Source organism: Chiloscyllium plagiosum, unplaced genomic scaffold, assembly GCF_004010195.1.
Source record: "Chiloscyllium plagiosum isolate BGI_BamShark_2017 unplaced genomic scaffold, ASM401019v2 scaf_3749, whole genome shotgun sequence".
NCBI classification, from domain to species: Eukaryota; Metazoa; Chordata; class Chondrichthyes; order Orectolobiformes; family Hemiscylliidae; genus Chiloscyllium; species Chiloscyllium plagiosum.
In genome coordinates, this window is record NW_025215332.1 from 1 (window position 1) to 17,031 (window position 17,031).

The window sequence follows — 17,031 nt, forward strand, 5'->3', positions numbered from 1 at the left end:
TTTCCCAATTCCATTTTTGCAGTCTTGCACTCCAAAACCTGTTTTGCTCCTGTACTTTATGCCATGAATTCCAGTCTGTGTAACCTTTGTATGCAATAGGAGAGATCCAATTTTACTAGTCAACTTCCACTAAGTGATGTCTCTGATACCTGAGCTTCGGTGTCTGTCAATCAAGTATTCCAAGACAATTGAATGCTTTTAGATGTCAGTGAAGGTGAATTAATCTGAAACCACAAAGATTTTCGGAGCACTGTTTGAAGATTAAGAAAATTACCTTCAAGTTTATTCTGTGTTCGAATGTTTTGAAAAGGCAATAAAGCATACTTGCTCTCATTCTTGATCCTTTTTTTAAAAAAAGACTGGTTTCAACTCGCTTCCCATATTGCTTGCATGTTTCTCATATGAGTGTCGAGTTGACCTATATTTGGGACTGCTCCAGTGCGGCCGAACAAGCCCTTAGAAAATGCACAGCTGATTAGTACTGTTCATTGAACTGACATCTTCCACAATTCGGGACAACCAAGATTATAAGATAATGTTGCTTGTTTCAAATTCTGAGGGAAAGGCACTGGGTATTTTAAACACAGGCTGTTTCCATTTCTCGCTCTCTCTCGCTCTCCCTCTGTTCTCTTCTCTCTCCCTCTGTTCTCTTCTCTCTCCCTCTGTTCTCTTCTCTCTCCCTCTGTTCTCTTCTCTCTCCCTCTGTTCTTCTCTCTCCCTTTCAGTTCTCTTCTCTCTCCCTCTGTTCTCTTCTCTCTCCCTCTGTTCTCTTCTCTCTCCCTCTGTTCTCTTCTCTCTCCCTCTGTTCTCTTCTCTCTCCCTCTGTTCTCTTCTCTCTCCCTCTGTTCTCTTCTCTCTCCCTCTGTTCTCTTCTCTCTCCCTCTGTTCTCTTCTCTCTCCCTCTGTTCTCTTCTCTCTCCCTCTGTTCTCTTCTCTCTCCCTCTGTTCTCTTCTCTCTCCCTCTGTTCTCTTCTCTCTCCCTCTGTTCTCTTCTCTCTCCCTCTGTTCTCTTCTCTCTCCCTCTGTTCTCTTCTCTCTCCCTCTGTTCTCTTCTCTCTCCCTCTGTTCTCTTCTCTCTCCCTCTGTTCTCTTCTCTCTCCCTCTGTTCTCTTCTCTCTCCCTCTGTTCTCTTCTCTCTCCCTCTGTTCTCTTCTCTCTCCCTCTGTTCTCTTCTCTCTCCCTCTGTTCTCTTCTCTCTCCCTCTGTTCTCTTCTCTCTCCCTCTGTTCTCTTCTCTCTCCCTCTGTTCTCTTCTCTCTCCCTCTGTTCTCTTCTCTCTCCCTCTGTTCTCTTCTCTCTCCCTCTGTTCTCTTCTCTCTCCCTCTGTTCTCTTCTCTCTCCCTCTGTTCTCTTCTCTCTCCCTCTGTTCTCTTCTCTCTCCCTCTGTTCTCTTCTCTCTCCCTCTGTTCTCTTCTCTCTCCCTCTGTTCTCTTCTCTCTCCCTCTGTTCTCTTCTCTCTCCCTCTGTTCTCTTCTCTCTCCCTCTGTTCTCTTCTCTCTCCCTCTGTTCTCTTCTCTCTCCCTCTGTTCTCTTCTCTCTCCCTCTGTTCTCTTCTCTCTCCCTCTGTTCTCTTCTCTCTCCCTCTGTTCTCTTCTCTCTCCCTCTGTTCTCTTCTCTCTCCCTCTGTTCTCTTCTCTCTCCCTCTGTTCTCTTCTCTCTCCCTCTGTTCTCTTCTCTCTCCCTCTGTTCTCTTCTCTCTCCCTCTGTTCTCTTCTCTCTCCCTCTGTTCTCTTCTCTCTCCCTCTGTTCTCTTCTCTCTCCCTCTGTTCTCTTCTCTCTCCCTCTGTTCTCTTCTCTCTCCCTCTGTTCTCTTCTCTCTCCCTCTGTTCTCTTCTCTCTCCCTCTGTTCTCTTCTCTCTCCCTCTGTTCTCTTCTCTCTCCCTCTGTTCTCTTCTCTCTCCCTCTGTTCTCTTCTCTCTCCCTCTGTTCTCTTCTCTCTCCCTCTGTTCTCTTCTCTCTCCCTCTGTTCTCTTCTCTCTCCCTCTGTTCTCTTCTCTCTCCCTCTGTTCTCTTCTCTCTCCCTCTGTTCTCTTCTCTCTCCCTCTGTTCTCTTCTCTCTCCCTCTGTTCTCTTCTCTCTCCCTCTGTTCTCTTCTCTCTCCCTCTGTTCTCTTCTCTCTCCCTCTGTTCTCTTCTCTCTCCCTCTGTTCTCTTCTCTCTCCCTCTGTTCTCTTCTCTCTCCCTCTGTTCTCTTCTCTCTCCCTCTGTTCTCTTCTCTCTCCCTCTGTTCTCTTCTCTCTCCCTCTGTTCTCTTCTCTCTCCCTCTGTTCTCTTCTCTCTCCCTCTGTTCTCTTCTCTCTCCCTCTGTTCTCTTCTCTCTCCCTCTGTTCTCTTCTCTCTCCCTCTGTTCTCTTCTCTCTCCCTCTGTTCTCTTCTCTCTCCCTCTGTTCTCTTCTCTCTCCCTCTGTTCTCTTCTCTCTCCCTCTGTTCTCTTCTCTCTCCCTCTGTTCTCTTCTCTCTCCCTCTGTTCTCTTCTCTCTCCCTCTGTTCTCTTCTCTCTCCCTCTGTTCTCTTCTCTCTCCCTCTGTTCTCTTCTCTCTCCCTCTGTTCTCTTCTCTCTCCCTCTGTTCTCTTCTCTCTCCCTCTGTTCTCTTCTCTCTCCCTCTGTTCTCTTCTCTCTCCCTCTGTTCTCTTCTCTCTCCCTCTGTTCTCTTCTCTCTCCCTCTGTTCTCTTCTCTCTCCCTCTGTTCTCTTCTCTCTCCCTCTGTTCTCTTCTCTCTCCCTCTGTTCTCTTCTCTCTCCCTCTGTTCTCTTCTCTCTCCCTCTGTTCTCTTCTCTCTCCCTCTGTTCTCTTCTCTCTCCCTCTGTTCTCTTCTCTCTCCCTCTGTTCTCTTCTCTCTCCCTCTGTTCTCTTCTCTCTCCCTCTGTTCTCTTCTCTCTCCCTCTGTTCTCTTCTCTCTCCCTCTGTTCTCTTCTCTCTCCCTCTGTTCTCTTCTCTCTCCCTCTGTTCTCTTCTCTCTCCCTCTGTTCTCTTCTCTCTCCCTCTGTTCTCTTCTCTCTCCCTCTGTTCTCTTCTCTCTCCCTCTGTTCTCTTCTCTCTCCCTCTGTTCTCTTCTCTCTCCCTCTGTTCTCTTCTCTCTCCCTCTGTTCTCTTCTCTCTCCCTCTGTTCTCTTCTCTCTCCCTCTGTTCTCTTCTCTCTCCCTCTGTTCTCTTCTCTCTCCCTCTGTTCTCTTCTCTCTCCCTCTGTTCTCTTCTCTCTCCCTCTGTTCTCTTCTCTCTCCCTCTGTTCTCTTCTCTCTCCCTCTGTTCTCTTCTCTCTCCCTCTGTTCTCTTCTCTCTCCCTCTGTTCTCTTCTCTCTCCCTCTGTTCTCTTCTCTCTCCCTCTGTTCTCTTCTCTCTCCCTCTGTTCTCTTCTCTCTCCCTCTGTTCTCTTCTCTCTCCCTCTGTTCTCTTCTCTCTCCCTCTGTTCTCTTCTCTCTCCCTCTGTTCTCTTCTCTCTCCCTCTGTTCTCTTCTCTCTCCCTCTGTTCTCTTCTCTCTCCCTCTGTTCTCTTCTCTCTCCCTCTGTTCTCTTCTCTCTCCCTCTGTTCTCTTCTCTCTCCCTCTGTTCTCTTCTCTCTCCCTCTGTTCTCTTCTCTCTCCCTCTGTTCTCTTCTCTCTCCCTCTGTTCTCTTCTCTCTCCCTCTGTTCTCTTCTCTCTCCCTCTGTTCTCTTCTCTCTCCCTCTGTTCTCTTCTCTCTCCCTCTGTTCTCTTCTCTCTCCCTCTGTTCTCTTCTCTCTCCCTCTGTTCTCTTCTCTCTCCCTCTGTTCTCTTCTCTCTCCCTCTGTTCTCTTCTCTCTCCCTCTGTTCTCTTCTCTCTCCCTCTGTTCTCTTCTCTCTCCCTCTGTTCTCTTCTCTCTCCCTCTGTTCTCTTCTCTCTCCCTCTGTTCTCTTCTCTCTCCCTCTGTTCTCTTCTCTCTCCCTCTGTTCTCTTCTCTCTCCCTCTGTTCTCTTCTCTCTCCCTCTGTTCTCTTCTCTCTCCCTCTGTTCTCTTCTCTCTCCCTCTGTTCTCTTCTCTCTCCCTCTGTTCTCTTCTCTCTCCCTCTGTTCTCTTCTCTCTCCCTCTGTTCTCTTCTCTCTCCCTCTGTTCTCTTCTCTCTCCCTCTGTTCTCTTCTCTCTCCCTCTGTTCTCTTCTCTCTCCCTCTGTTCTCTTCTCTCTCCCTCTGTTCTCTTCTCTCTCCCTCTGTTCTCTTCTCTCTCCCTCTGTTCTCTTCTCTCTCCCTCTGTTCTCTTCTCTCTCCCTCTGTTCTCTTCTCTCTCCCTCTGTTCTCTTCTCTCTCCCTCTGTTCTCTTCTCTCTCCCTCTGTTCTCTTCTCTCTCCCTCTGTTCTCTTCTCTCTCCCTCTGTTCTCTTCTCTCTCCCTCTGTTCTCTTCTCTCTCCCTCTGTTCTCTTCTCTCTCCCTCTGTTCTCTTCTCTCTCCCTCTGTTCTCTTCTCTCTCCCTCTGTTCTCTTCTCTCTCCCTCTGTTCTCTTCTCTCTCCCTCTGTTCTCTTCTCTCTCCCTCTGTTCTCTTCTCTCTCCCTCTGTTCTCTTCTCTCTCCCTCTGTTCTCTTCTCTCTCCCTCTGTTCTCTTCTCTCTCCCTCTGTTCTCTTCTCTCTCCCTCTGTTCTCTTCTCTCTCCCTCTGTTCTCTTCTCTCTCCCTCTGTTCTCTTCTCTCTCCCTCTGTTCTCTTCTCTCTCCCTCTGTTCTCTTCTCTCTCCCTCTGTTCTCTTCTCTCTCCCTCTGTTCTCTTCTCTCTCCCTCTGTTCTCTTCTCTCTCCCTCTGTTCTCTTCTCTCTCCCTCTGTTCTCTTCTCTCTCCCTCTGTTCTCTTCTCTCTCCCTCTGTTCTCTTCTCTCTCCCTCTGTTCTCTTCTCTCTCCCTCTGTTCTCTTCTCTCTCCCTCTGTTCTCTTCTCTCTCCCTCTGTTCTCTTCTCTCTCCCTCTGTTCTCTTCTCTCTCCCTCTGTTCTCTTCTCTCTCCCTCTGTTCTCTTCTCTCTCCCTCTGTTCTCTTCTCTCTCCCTCTGTTCTCTTCTCTCTCCCTCTGTTCTCTTCTCTCTCCCTCTGTTCTCTTCTCTCTCCCTCTGTTCTCTTCTCTCTCCCTCTGTTCTCTTCTCTCTCCCTCTGTTCTCTTCTCTCTCCCTCTGTTCTCTTCTCTCTCCCTCTGTTCTCTTCTCTCTCCCTCTGTTCTCTTCTCTCTCCCTCTGTTCTCTTCTCTCTCCCTCTGTTCTCTTCTCTCTCCCTCTGTTCTCTTCTCTCTCCCTCTGTTCTCTTCTCTCTCCCTCTGTTCTCTTCTCTCTCCCTCTGTTCTCTTCTCTCTCCCTCTGTTCTCTTCTCTCTCCCTCTGTTCTCTTCTCTCTCCCTCTGTTCTCTTCTCTCTCCCTCTGTTCTCTTCTCTCTCCCTCTGTTCTCTTCTCTCTCCCTCTGTTCTCTTCTCTCTCCCTCTGTTCTCTTCTCTCTCCCTCTGTTCTCTTCTCTCTCCCTCTGTTCTCTTCTCTCTCCCTCTGTTCTCTTCTCTCTCCCTCTGTTCTCTTCTCTCTCCCTCTGTTCTCTTCTCTCTCCCTCTGTTCTCTTCTCTCTCCCTCTGTTCTCTTCTCTCTCCCTCTGTTCTCTTCTCTCTCCCTCTGTTCTCTTCTCTCTCCCTCTGTTCTCTTCTCTCTCCCTCTGTTCTCTTCTCTCTCCCTCTGTTCTCTTCTCTCTCCCTCTGTTCTCTTCTCTCTCCCTCTGTTCTCTTCTCTCTCCCTCTGTTCTCTTCTCTCTCCCTCTGTTCTCTTCTCTCTCCCTCTGTTCTCTTCTCTCTCCCTCTGTTCTCTTCTCTCTCCCTCTGTTCTCTTCTCTCTCCCTCTGTTCTCTTCTCTCTCCCTCTGTTCTCTTCTCTCTCCCTCTGTTCTCTTCTCTCTCCCTCTGTTCTCTTCTCTCTCCCTCTGTTCTCTTCTCTCTCCCTCTGTTCTCTTCTCTCTCCCTCTGTTCTCTTCTCTCTCCCTCTGTTCTCTTCTCTCTCCCTCTGTTCTCTTCTCTCTCCCTCTGTTCTCTTCTCTCTCCCTCTGTTCTCTTCTCTCTCCCTCTGTTCTCTTCTCTCTCCCTCTGTTCTCTTCTCTCTCCCTCTGTTCTCTTCTCTCTCCCTCTGTTCTCTTCTCTCTCCCTCTGCCACCATCTACAAGGCACAAGACCAGGCCATGCACTCAGAGCATGCACAGATCAACTGGCAGAGGTCTTCTCGGATATCTTCAACCTCTCCCTGCAGTAGGCCCAGTCCATACCTGTTTTAAGGGGGCCAATGACTACCGCCCAGTGGCCCTAACTTCGGTGGTCATGAAGTGCTTTGAAAGGCTGGTCATGACATTAATCAACTCCAGCCTCCCACTACTCTTGACCGACTCCAATTTGCCTATCGGACTAACAGATCCACGTCAGGTGCTGTATCACTTGCCCTTCACTCCTGCCTAGAACGTCTTGACACCAAGAACAGCGATGTAAGAATCCTACTCATTGACGACAGTTCAGCCATCAACACTATTTTCCCCTCGAGACTGATTACTAAACTTAGTGATCTTGGACTAAGCCCCGCTCTCTGCAACTGGATCCTCAGTTTCCTGACCCACAGGCCACAGTCAGTGAAGATTGGGGACAATATTTCATCCTCACCAACACTCAACACTGGAGCCCCCCAAGGATGCGTACTCAGCCCCCACACTGTACTCACTGTATGCCCATGACTGCATCGCCAAATACCAGACTAATGGCATTTACAAGTTCGCTGATGACACCACCATAGTTGGTCGAATCTCAGATGGCAAAAAACAGACTACAGACGGGAGGTGGAAGACCTGGAAAAATGGTGCACTGAGAACAACCTAGCTCTCAATGCTGGCAAAATCAAGGAACTCATTATTGACTTTCGGTGGGATGTTACTCATGCCCCCCTACACATTAACAGCACAAAGATGGAACAAGTGGAGAGTGTCAAGCTCCTGGGAATGGTCACTCACAACAAGCTTTCTTGGACTCTTCGTGTGGATGCACTGGTTACAAAGGCCCAACAACGTCTCCTCTTCCTCAGGCAGCTGAAGGAAATTTGGCATGATAGCGAATACCCTTGCCAACTTTATAAGTGCGCCATCGAGAACATTCTGTCTGGATGTATCACTACCTGGCATGGCAACTGCACCATTCAAGTTCGGAGACAGTTACAGAGAACGGTGAACTCGGCCCGGACAATCACAAAGGCCAACCTCCCATCTATAGAGTCCATCTACAAGGCCCGCTGTCAAGGAAAGGCTGCCAGCATTCTCAAAGATCCATCCCACCCTGGCAACGTTTTCCTACAACCTCTACCATCAGGGAGAAGGTACAGAAGTCTGAATATACACCAGCCGGTTTCAAAACAGTTTCTACCCGACTGTTGTCAGAATACTGAATGGACTCACGAACTCTTAATATTCGCCTGTACCTGTGTTTTTGTTTTTGATGCGGTTTCCCTATTATTTACTATCTGTGCGACTTAACTCTGTGATCTGCCTGTATTGCTCGCAAGACAAAGCTTTTCACTGTGCCTCGGTACACGGGACAATAAATTCAAGTCAGGAGTGTGACTCCCTACTTGCCCTGGATGGAGAGCAGCTCCAACAACATTCGAGAGGCTCGACACCAGCTGGTAGAAAGCAGCCCCCGCTTGATTGTCACCACATCAACTGTGTTTGACACAAACGTCCTTCACTGATGCTCAATGGCAGAGATCTGTGATATCGATAAGATGCACTGCAGCAACTTACCAACGGCACCTTTCAAACCCAGAGCCTGTCCCATTTATAGGAGCTCTGTCATCGGCAAGTCTCCTTCCAAGCCACTCACCATCCTGGCCTGGAGATATCCTCCAATCAAAATCCTGCAACTCCTTCCCTCCACCACAACAGGGACCTCAGCAGGTCAGGAAGGTGGCTCACCGTCGCCACCTCCTGGAGGGATGAAGGATGGGCAATGACTGCTGGTCGAGCCAGTGACACCCACATCCCATAAATGGATGTTTTTCAAAAACAAAACTCAAGCCTTGCAGTCCTGAGGATGTTCCTAGCCCTGGTTAGCGACTTACTTAGCAGCGGTACTGCCTTGTGGAGTTAATTACAGGAGATGGGCTGGCTGAGCCTGTGTTATGACAATGTGTTTGGAATGGACTATGATCCGAGTGCAGAGCGTGTGTCAGAATTGGTGAACTTTAGAGAACCCTCGCTAACTTTGTTGCTGTGGTCCCAGCTGATTCTGTCGTCAACAGTTGCGGTTCTAGCCCCCCTGGACCACAATGGGATATTGTGACTTCACTGCTTCTGAATACAAGTCTCCTCCCTTGTCCATTGCCCAGCCAATGAAGGAACACTGACAATCAGACTGTCCGGTCACAACCCAAGGCTGAGAAGGTAAATGGCTGGCCATGCATCACCAGCAATGCCTCTGTCTCACATTCTTCCTTCTCTTCCCTTTCCATCACACGTCATGGTAACCCAGGGGGTGACGTTGCTGCCTCGCCTCTGTCCGTGGGAATATTGGGAGGTTTCCTGGTGGTGGTAACTTTCACCTTGCGGCTGAATGAAGCCTGCAAGAGAGTGGAGGGGGAGGGAGCTGGTGAAGTTCCATTCCCTTCCATTGGTTTCCCACCCCCAGTTTTTAAGGCTTCAAAAAGACGCGGGGGGGGGCAATTTTTTTTACGCAGAGTATGGTCCATGTGTGGAATGAACTCCCTGAGGAAGTGGTGGATATGAGTAGTTACAATATTTAAAAGACATTTGGATAAGGACATCAATAGGAAAGGGTTTGGAGGGGTATGTGCCAGGAGCAGGCAGGTGGGACTATGGTCAGCACAGACTGGTAGGGCCGAAGGGTCTGTTTCCATGTTGGGTGACTCTAATTGCCCTTCAGAAGGAGTGGTGGCAACTTGAATTGCTTCCTAAGTAAATTCAGGGCAGCACGGTGGCTCAGTGGTTGGCACTGCTGCCTCACACTGCCAGGGGACCCAGGTTCGATTCCATCCTTGGGCGACTGTCTGTGGGAAGTTTGCATATTCTCCCCGTGTCTGCGTAGGTTTCCTCCGGATGCTCCGGTTTCTTCCCACAGTCCAAAGATGTACAGGTTAGGGTGGGTTGGCCATGGGAAATTGCCCCATAGTGTTCAGGGTAGGTGGGTTGCCATGGGAAATACATGGATAGAGTGGGGCCTGGGTTTGTAAGGGATACTCATAGGAAGGGATGGTATGTGCTGAATGGCCTGCTTCCACACGCTAGGGATTCGATGAGGGTCTACCCTATTGTCATGGAGGCTAGACCAGGTGAGAATAGCAGATTTCCATACCTAAAGGACATTAAGAGAACAATGTTTGGAAAAAGATGGGTTTGTTAGCGACAGGCAGCATGGCTTTGTATGGAGGAGATTGTGTCTCAGAAGGAGAAAGTGAGGTCTGCAGATGCTGGAGATCAAAGTTGAAACTTTATTGCTGGAACAGCACAGCAGGTCAGGCAGCATCCAGGGAACAGGAGATTCGACGTTTCGGGCACAGGCCCTTCTTCAGGAATGAGCAGAGAGTGTTCAGCAGGAGAAGATAAAAGGTAGGGAGGAGGGACTTGGAGGAGGGGAGTTGGAAATGTCTTCTTCTTGACCTCTCCGCCTCCACCCTACTCCGACCTATCACCCTCACCTTGACCTCTTTCCACCTATCACATTTCCAACGCCCCTCCTCCAAGTCCCTCCTCCCTACCTTTTATCTTCTCCTGCTGAACACTCTCTGCTCATTCCTGAAGAAGGGCCTGTGCCCGAAACGTCGAATCTCCTGTTCCCTGGATGCTGCCTGACCTGCTGTGCTGTTCCAGCAATAAAGTTTCAACTTTGATATCCAAATGAATCCAACAAGAACTGGACCAAGCATATGTGGTACTCATAATCTTCTTCATCCTAAGTATACGCATGATTTTACTACAACTGCTAAGTATTTCATCAGTAATATTTTCAGCAACATAACACAAAACATCGCAGATAAGAAAAACTGCAGCATATTAACATGCCAAATTTCCCCTAAAGTAAATGCATTAAAATTCCATCAAATTTGACAATATTGTTATGTATTTGGCTTTAAGGGGTTAACACGTAGGGGGTTCCATACAACAGCCAAGCAGGGTGAGATCAATAGTTGTGATGTTGAGAAGATATGCTCTTCTTCATTAGGGTAAATAAAACCACAGAAAGTAGACAAAATCAAACACAAAATATTGCTGAGGAAAGGAGTGAACAAAGACAGAAATGGGAACTATTTAAATGTAAATCTATGATTCGCTCCAGTAATAATATCTAACAATATTCAATATCTAGGATCATACCAAAAGAGTACTTTGAAGTATTAAAGGGATTTTCTGCTATCTAGTGATCTCTGAGGCATGAAGTTTCCCTTTCTTGATATGTGCAAGATCAAGACAAACACTAGGCATACAGTAACAGTGATATCACCGCAGGGAGTTGGCAGCCAATTACACTGAAGTATTCTCAAACAGCAAATCAGAAAGTAAAATGCAGTAAAATCTTCTACTCAATTAAAATTTCCACAGAGTAAATACAAATCATCAGTGATACACATGGGATTAAAGTAGCTGAAATATCATAACTTTTTTTTAAATTTGAAAAAAACATTATTGCCATAATAATGGCAAAAAAGCATCCCAGTGATATAACATTAGATTTCTATGAGTAACTATTGAGTTATTAAAATTAAATTGCATTTATATAGTAACTGTTATGGCCACAGAAAGATCCAAAATGCTTTACAGCCAATAAAGTACTTTGGAAGTACAGTCAGTGTGTGTGAGCATCTTTGCCTTCATTGGTCGGGACAGAGAGTATAACATTAGCAAGTTATGTTTCAGCTGGATAGGAGGTTAGTGAGGCCACTTTGGAATATTGTGTCCAGTTCTGGTCGCCACATTACCTGAAGGATTTGGAAGCTTTAGAGAAGGTGCGGGAACAGTTTTGTTGCCTGGTTTTGGAGGGTATTAACTACAAGGAGAGATTGGAAAACTTGGTTGTTTTCAGAGGCAACAATTGCCAGGAAAATACTCAGCAGGTCTGTCCGATCCTGCAGGGAGAGGGAGAGGGAGAGAGAAAGCAGAATGATTGTTTCAGGTCCAGTGACCCTTCTTCAGGAATCACAGACACAAAGGGAAGTGCTCAACTGAAAATCTCATGGGGACAGATTGATGTTGCTTTGTATTCATTTCGTTGTTAATAGTTCTTCTGTTGCTTGTGGATTTGGAGTGTTGGCACAGAGTTCCGTCTGTACCTTGGAAGAGAGAGTCTCCCAGCTGTGGAAGCAAAGCTAAAGAGGTGCCAGTGGATATCAGGAAGGATGGAAACTGAGTCTATCTGAGGAGCACATCCATGGCTCCCTGCAGGCTAACCCATCACAACCTGACTCACTCCTTCAGTGACCTCCGCGGCTGCTGAGGCTGAATGTGGTAAGAGCCTGCTCCTGGTATTGCTGTACAAGAAACCCCTTTGCAGTTTCCTCCCCTCCTTTCTTCGTGCAGGTCAGTGGCCAAGGCTGAACGGGTAGCACTCTGGACACTGAGTCAGACGGTTGTAGGTTCGATTCCCACTGCGGAGATTTCACGAGACAAATCTGACCGGAACCTCCCGCTGCAGTGCTGAGGGAGCAGGCGCTGTCGGAGGGTCAGTGCTAAGGGAGTGGGCACTGTCGGAGGGTCAGTGCAGAGAGAGTGGGCACTTTTGGAAGGTTAGCGCTGAGGGAGCACAGCACTGTCTGAGGGTCAGTGCTAAAGGAGCACCGCACTGTCGGAGGGTCAGCGCTGACGGAGTGCCGCACTGTCGTAGGATCAGTGCTGAGGGAGCGCCGCACTGTCGTAGGATCAATGCTGAGGGACTGCTGCACTGTCTGAGGGTCAGTGCTAAGGGAGTGCCGCACTGTTGGAGGATCAGTGCTGAGGGAGTGCCGCACTGTCTGAGGGTCAGTGCTGAAGGAGCACCGCACTGTCTGAGGGTCAGCGCTGAGGGAGCACCACACTGTCGGGGGGTCAGCGCTGAGGGAGCACCGCACTGTCGGGGGGTCAGCACTGAGGGAGCACCGCACTGTCGGGGGGCCAGCACTGAGGGAGCACCGCACTGTCGGGGGGTCAGCGCTGAGGGCGCACCGCACTGTCGGGGGGTCAGTGCTGAGGGAGCACCGCACTGTCAGGGGGTCAGCGCTGAGGGAGCACCGCACTGTCGGGGGGTCAGCACTGAGGGAGCACCGCACTGTCGGGGGGTCAGCGCTGAGGGAGCACCGCACTGTCGGGGGGTCAGCGCTGAACGAGCACCGCACTGTCGGGGGGTCAGTGCTGAGGGAGCACCGCACTGTCAGGGGGTCAGCGCTGAGGGAGCACCGCACTGTCGGGGGGTCAGCACTGAGGGAGCACCGCACTGTCGGGGGGTCAGCGCTGAGGGAGCACCGCACTGTCGGGGGGTCAGTGCTGAACGAGCACCGCACTGTCGGGGGGTCAGCGCTGAGGGAGCGCCGCACTGTCGTAGGATCAGTGCTGAGGGAGCGCCGCACTGTCGTAGGATCAATGCTGAGGGACTGCCGCACTGTCTGAGGGTCAGTGCTGAGGGAGTGCCGCACTGTTGGAGGATCAGTGCTGAGGGAGTGCCGCACTGTCGGAGGGTCAGTGCGGAGATGCAGGCACTGTCTGAGGATTAGTGCTGAGGGAGTGGGCACTGTCGGATGGTCAACGCTGAGGGAGTGGGCACTGTTGGAAGGTCAGCACTGAGGGACCGCCGCACTGTCTGAGGGTCAGTGCTGAAGGAGCACCGCACTGTCGGGGGGTCAGCGCTGAGGGAGCACCGCACTGTCGGGGGGTCAGCGCTGAGGGAGCGCCGCCCTGTCGGAGGGTCAGCGCTGAGAGATAAGCCCATCTTTGGAGAAATCCTTTGAGCTCTATTGGGAATGTCTCCAGCGGCTCTGCCTCCACAGCTCCCTGAGGCAGGTCAGTCGAACAATGCAGCAGTCTCACTCAGAAATGGCTCCGTCCCCGATTCTCCAACCCTGGATTTGGACCCTGCTCCCCTCTGGCTGAGGGTGTGGATGTGGAGAGAGCGAGGAGATGGGGTGGACACTTTCCTCCTGCCCCTTCCTTGTCTGCTGACACCAGCGAGAGATTGACTCTTGTTCTGGGAAACACCCGAGATCCCTGACCCAGACTCCTCAAGCCCCCCCTCGATCTGACACACCTACCTTTGTGGTGACCCTGATCTCTGCTAAGACACCGGCCAACTCCAGGCAGAGGGACCCCTGGGATTGCTTGTTGTGTTTACATGGCTGTATTTTCCAAGTATACCCAGCTGCTCTATTTTCCCAGATGGCGTGACAATAAGGTATGAGGCGATGATGGGAGTGAGGTGAAGCCGCGCCCATGCCGAAGAGCAAGAGGAATGGCCAGGGCCTACCCGAGGGGACAGCGGGTGATGCCAGGGGTTCGCGGGACACCCTAGAGGAGCTGCTTGCCATCCATGACACACCCGGTGACACAAGCTGCCCGGCGTCTGGTGATGCGGTGTCTCAGAGCCCACTCCACTACCGGATGGCCAATGTCAGCGAAGGCAACGAGATGGTAACGGCAGCCTTTCACCGACCACTATCTGTCCCAGGCTAGCGACACCAGCCACCACCCGCCATCTACACCGAGATCACTACACAGTCTGTGCCCAATCTTTGCCAGTCCAACCTCAGTGCGGGTCACATTGCCTGGCATTCTAGGTCAGGAGATTCTGGTCTGAGAATGCTACTCGATGTATCTAACCCCATGCTGTCCTTGTCCTGGGAGAGTGTGATGGGGGACACAGTGTAGAAGGAGTTTTACTCTGTATCTAACCCCGTACTGTCCTTGTCCTGAGAGCGTTTGATGGCAGGACAGTGCAGAGGGAGCTTTACTCTGTATCTAACCCGGTGCTGTCCCCATCCTGGGAGTGTTTAATGGTGGACAGTGTGGAGGGAGCTTTACTCAGTATCTAACCCCGTGCTGTCCCTGACTGGAATGTTTGATGGGGGACAGTGTCAAGGGAGCTTTACTCTGTATCTAACTCTGTGCTGTCACTGTCCTGGGAGTGTTTGATGGGGGGACAGTGTAGAGTGAGCTTTACTCAGTATCTAAATCCGTGCTGTCACTGTCCTGGGAGTGTTTGACAGGGGACAGTGTAGAGGGATGCGTTACTCTGTATCTAACCCCATACTGTCCCTGTCCTGGGAGCGTATGATGGCGGGACAGTGTAGAGGGAGCTTTACTCTGTACCTAACCCGGTGCTGTCCCCATCCTGGGAGTGTTTAATGGTGGACAGTGTGGAGGGAGCTTTACTCAGTATCTAATCCCATGCTGTCCCTGACCTGGAATGTTTGATGGGGGACAGTGAAGAGGGAGCTTTACTCTGTACCTAACCCCCTGCTGTCCCTGTCATGGGAGTGTTTGATAGGGGTGACGGTGTAGAGGGAGCTTTACTCTGTATCTAACCCTGAGCTGTCCCTGTCCTGGGAGGGTGTGCTGGGGTACAGTGCAGAGGCAGCTTTACACTTCATGTCACCCCATGCTGTCTCTGTCCTGGGAGGGTGTGCTGGGGTACAGTGCAGAGGCAGCTTTACACTTCATCTCACCCCGTGCTGTCCCTGTCCCTTGGAGTGTTTGATGGTGGAGATGGTGTAGAGGAAGCTTTACACGGTATCTAACTTTGTGCTGTCCCTGTCCTGGGAGTGTTTGACAGGGGACAGTATAGAGGAAGCATTACTCTGTATCTAACCCCGTGCTGTCCTGGACCTCGAATGTTTGATGGGGACAGTGTAGAGAGAGCTTTACCCAGTATCTAACCCTGTGCTGTCCCTGTCCTGGGAGTGTTTGATGGTGGAGATGGTGTAGAGGAAGCTTTACTCAGTATCTAACTTTGTGCTGTCCCTGTCCTGGGAGTGTTTGACAGGGGACAGTGCAGAGGAAGCATTACTCTGTATCTAACCCCATACTGTCCCTGTTCTGGGAGCAATTTATGGTGTCAGTATACAGGGAGCTTTACTCTGTATCTCACCTCGTGCTGTCCCTGTCCTGGGAGAGTGTGATTCTGGGGATAGTGTAGAGAGAGCTTTACTCTGTACCTAACCCCGTGCTGTCCCTGCCCTAGGAGTTTTTGATGGGGGGACAGTGTAGAGGGAGCTGTAGTCTGTATCCACCCCCGTGCTGTCCCTGTCCTGGAAGTGTTTGATGGGGGACAGTGTAGAGGGAGCTGTACTCTGTATCTAATCCCATACTGTCCCTGTCCTGGGAGTGTTTGATGGGGGGACAGTGTAGAGGGAGCTTTACTCTGTATCTAATCCCATATTGTCCTTGTCCTGGGAGTGTTTGATAGGGGGACAGTGTAGAGACGGCTGTACTCAGTATCCACCCCCGTGCTGTCCCTGTCCTGGGAGTGTTTGATGGGGGACAGTGTAGAGGGAGCTGTACTCTGTATCTAATCCCATACTGTCCCTGTCCTGGGAGTGTTTGATGGGGGAACAGTGTAGAGGGAGCTGTACTCTGTATCTAATCCCATACTGTCCTTGTCCTGGGAGTGTTTGATGGGGGACAGTGTAGAGGGAGCTTTACTCTGTATCTAATCCCATACTGTCCCTGTCCTGGGAGTGTTTGATGGGGGGACAGTGTAGAGGGAGCTGTACTCTGTATCCACCTCCATGCTGTCCCTGCCCTGGGAGTGTGACAGTGTTGAGGGAGCTAGCCTTTGAGGGCTGGGATCTGGGATCGGAGTGATTTGCTGTCAAATTAACGCGGCCTTCCTGGTGTTGCTGTTTCCAGGTGGTTTATGGTTACTGCTGGAGTTGGTGGCGAGCTGTCTTTTCCACTCTCGCCACCATCCTGTCGTGTGGCCTCTTGATCATGGTGTTCTACTGGAGACCAGAATGGCACATGAAGTCCTTCTGTGCCCCATGCCATCTCCAAGACGCTGAGTATGTCCTTATGAAAACCACGGTAAGGTTCATTGTCTCTCTCTGCAACTTCCTTCTTCATTTCCTTTCGGTATTCTTGGGCATCGCTGGCTGGGCCCGGCATTTCCTGCCCCGTACCTAGCTGCCCCCCTTAAGAAGGTGGGGGGTGAGCTGCCTTCTTGACCCGCTGCAGTCCGTGTGCTGGAGGGTAGACCCACAATGTCCCTGAGGGAGGGAATCCCAGGATTCTGACACAGCCACACTGAGGGAACGGCGATATATTTCCAAGTCAGGATGGTGAGGGGCTCGGAGGGGAACTTGCAGGGGGTGGTGTTCCCCTGTATCTGCTGCCCCTTGTCCTTCTAGATGGAAGTGGCCATGGGTTTGGAAGGTGCTGCCTGAGGATCTTTGGTGAGTTTCTGCAGTGCATCTTGTAGATGGTACACACTGCTGCTACTGAGCGTCGGTGGGTAAGGGAGGGAGGGGATGTTTGTGGGTGTGGGGCCAATCAAGCGGGGGCTGCTTTGTCCCTAGATGGTGTCGAGCTTCTTGAGTGTTGTTGGAGCTGCCCCCATCCAGAGGCAAGTGGGGAGTATTCCCTCACCCTCCTGACTTGTGCCTTGTAGATGGTGGGACAGGCTCTGGGGGGAGTCAGGAGGGGAGTTACACGCTGCAGTATTGCCAGCCTCTGACCTGCTCTTGCTGCAGTTTTGGTATGACTGGTCCAGCTGAGTATCTGGTCAATGGTAACCCCCAGGATGTTGACCTTGGGGGATTCAGTGATGGTAACACCATTGAACGTCCAGGGGCAGTGGTGGTTAGATTCTCCTTTATTGGTGATGGTTAGAGCCTGGCATGAGTGTGACACTCCGTCTGTTTCTGAATTTTGTGATCAGTGTGAGTTGTAGCTGAGGTGGGAAGGTAAGGATTGATTTCACAAAAAGGTTCATATTCATTGAACATTTCTGCTTCTGTGTCGTATCTTCATCTCCTCCCTATTCCGCTCCCCCCACTTGTCCACCCCCCCATTTTCTCACTCTCTCTCCCCCCTCTGCTTCTCTCTCTCCCCCCTCTGCTTCTCTCTCTCCCCC

At 50.7% G+C, this 17,031-nt stretch overlaps 1 long non-coding RNA gene across 1 annotated transcript in view; it reads right to left on the reverse strand.

Annotated features, from left to right (window-relative positions):
• Window positions 1-9,012: 9,012 nt before the first annotated feature.
• LOC122548286 overlaps window positions 9,013-17,031 on the reverse strand; it is a 14,849-nt gene continuing 6,830 nt past the window's right edge. The window contains exon 3 of the long non-coding RNA XR_006311203.1: window positions 9,013-9,022. This is a non-coding gene — a long non-coding RNA (uncharacterized LOC122548286). The remainder of the gene's footprint in view (window positions 9,023-17,031) is intronic.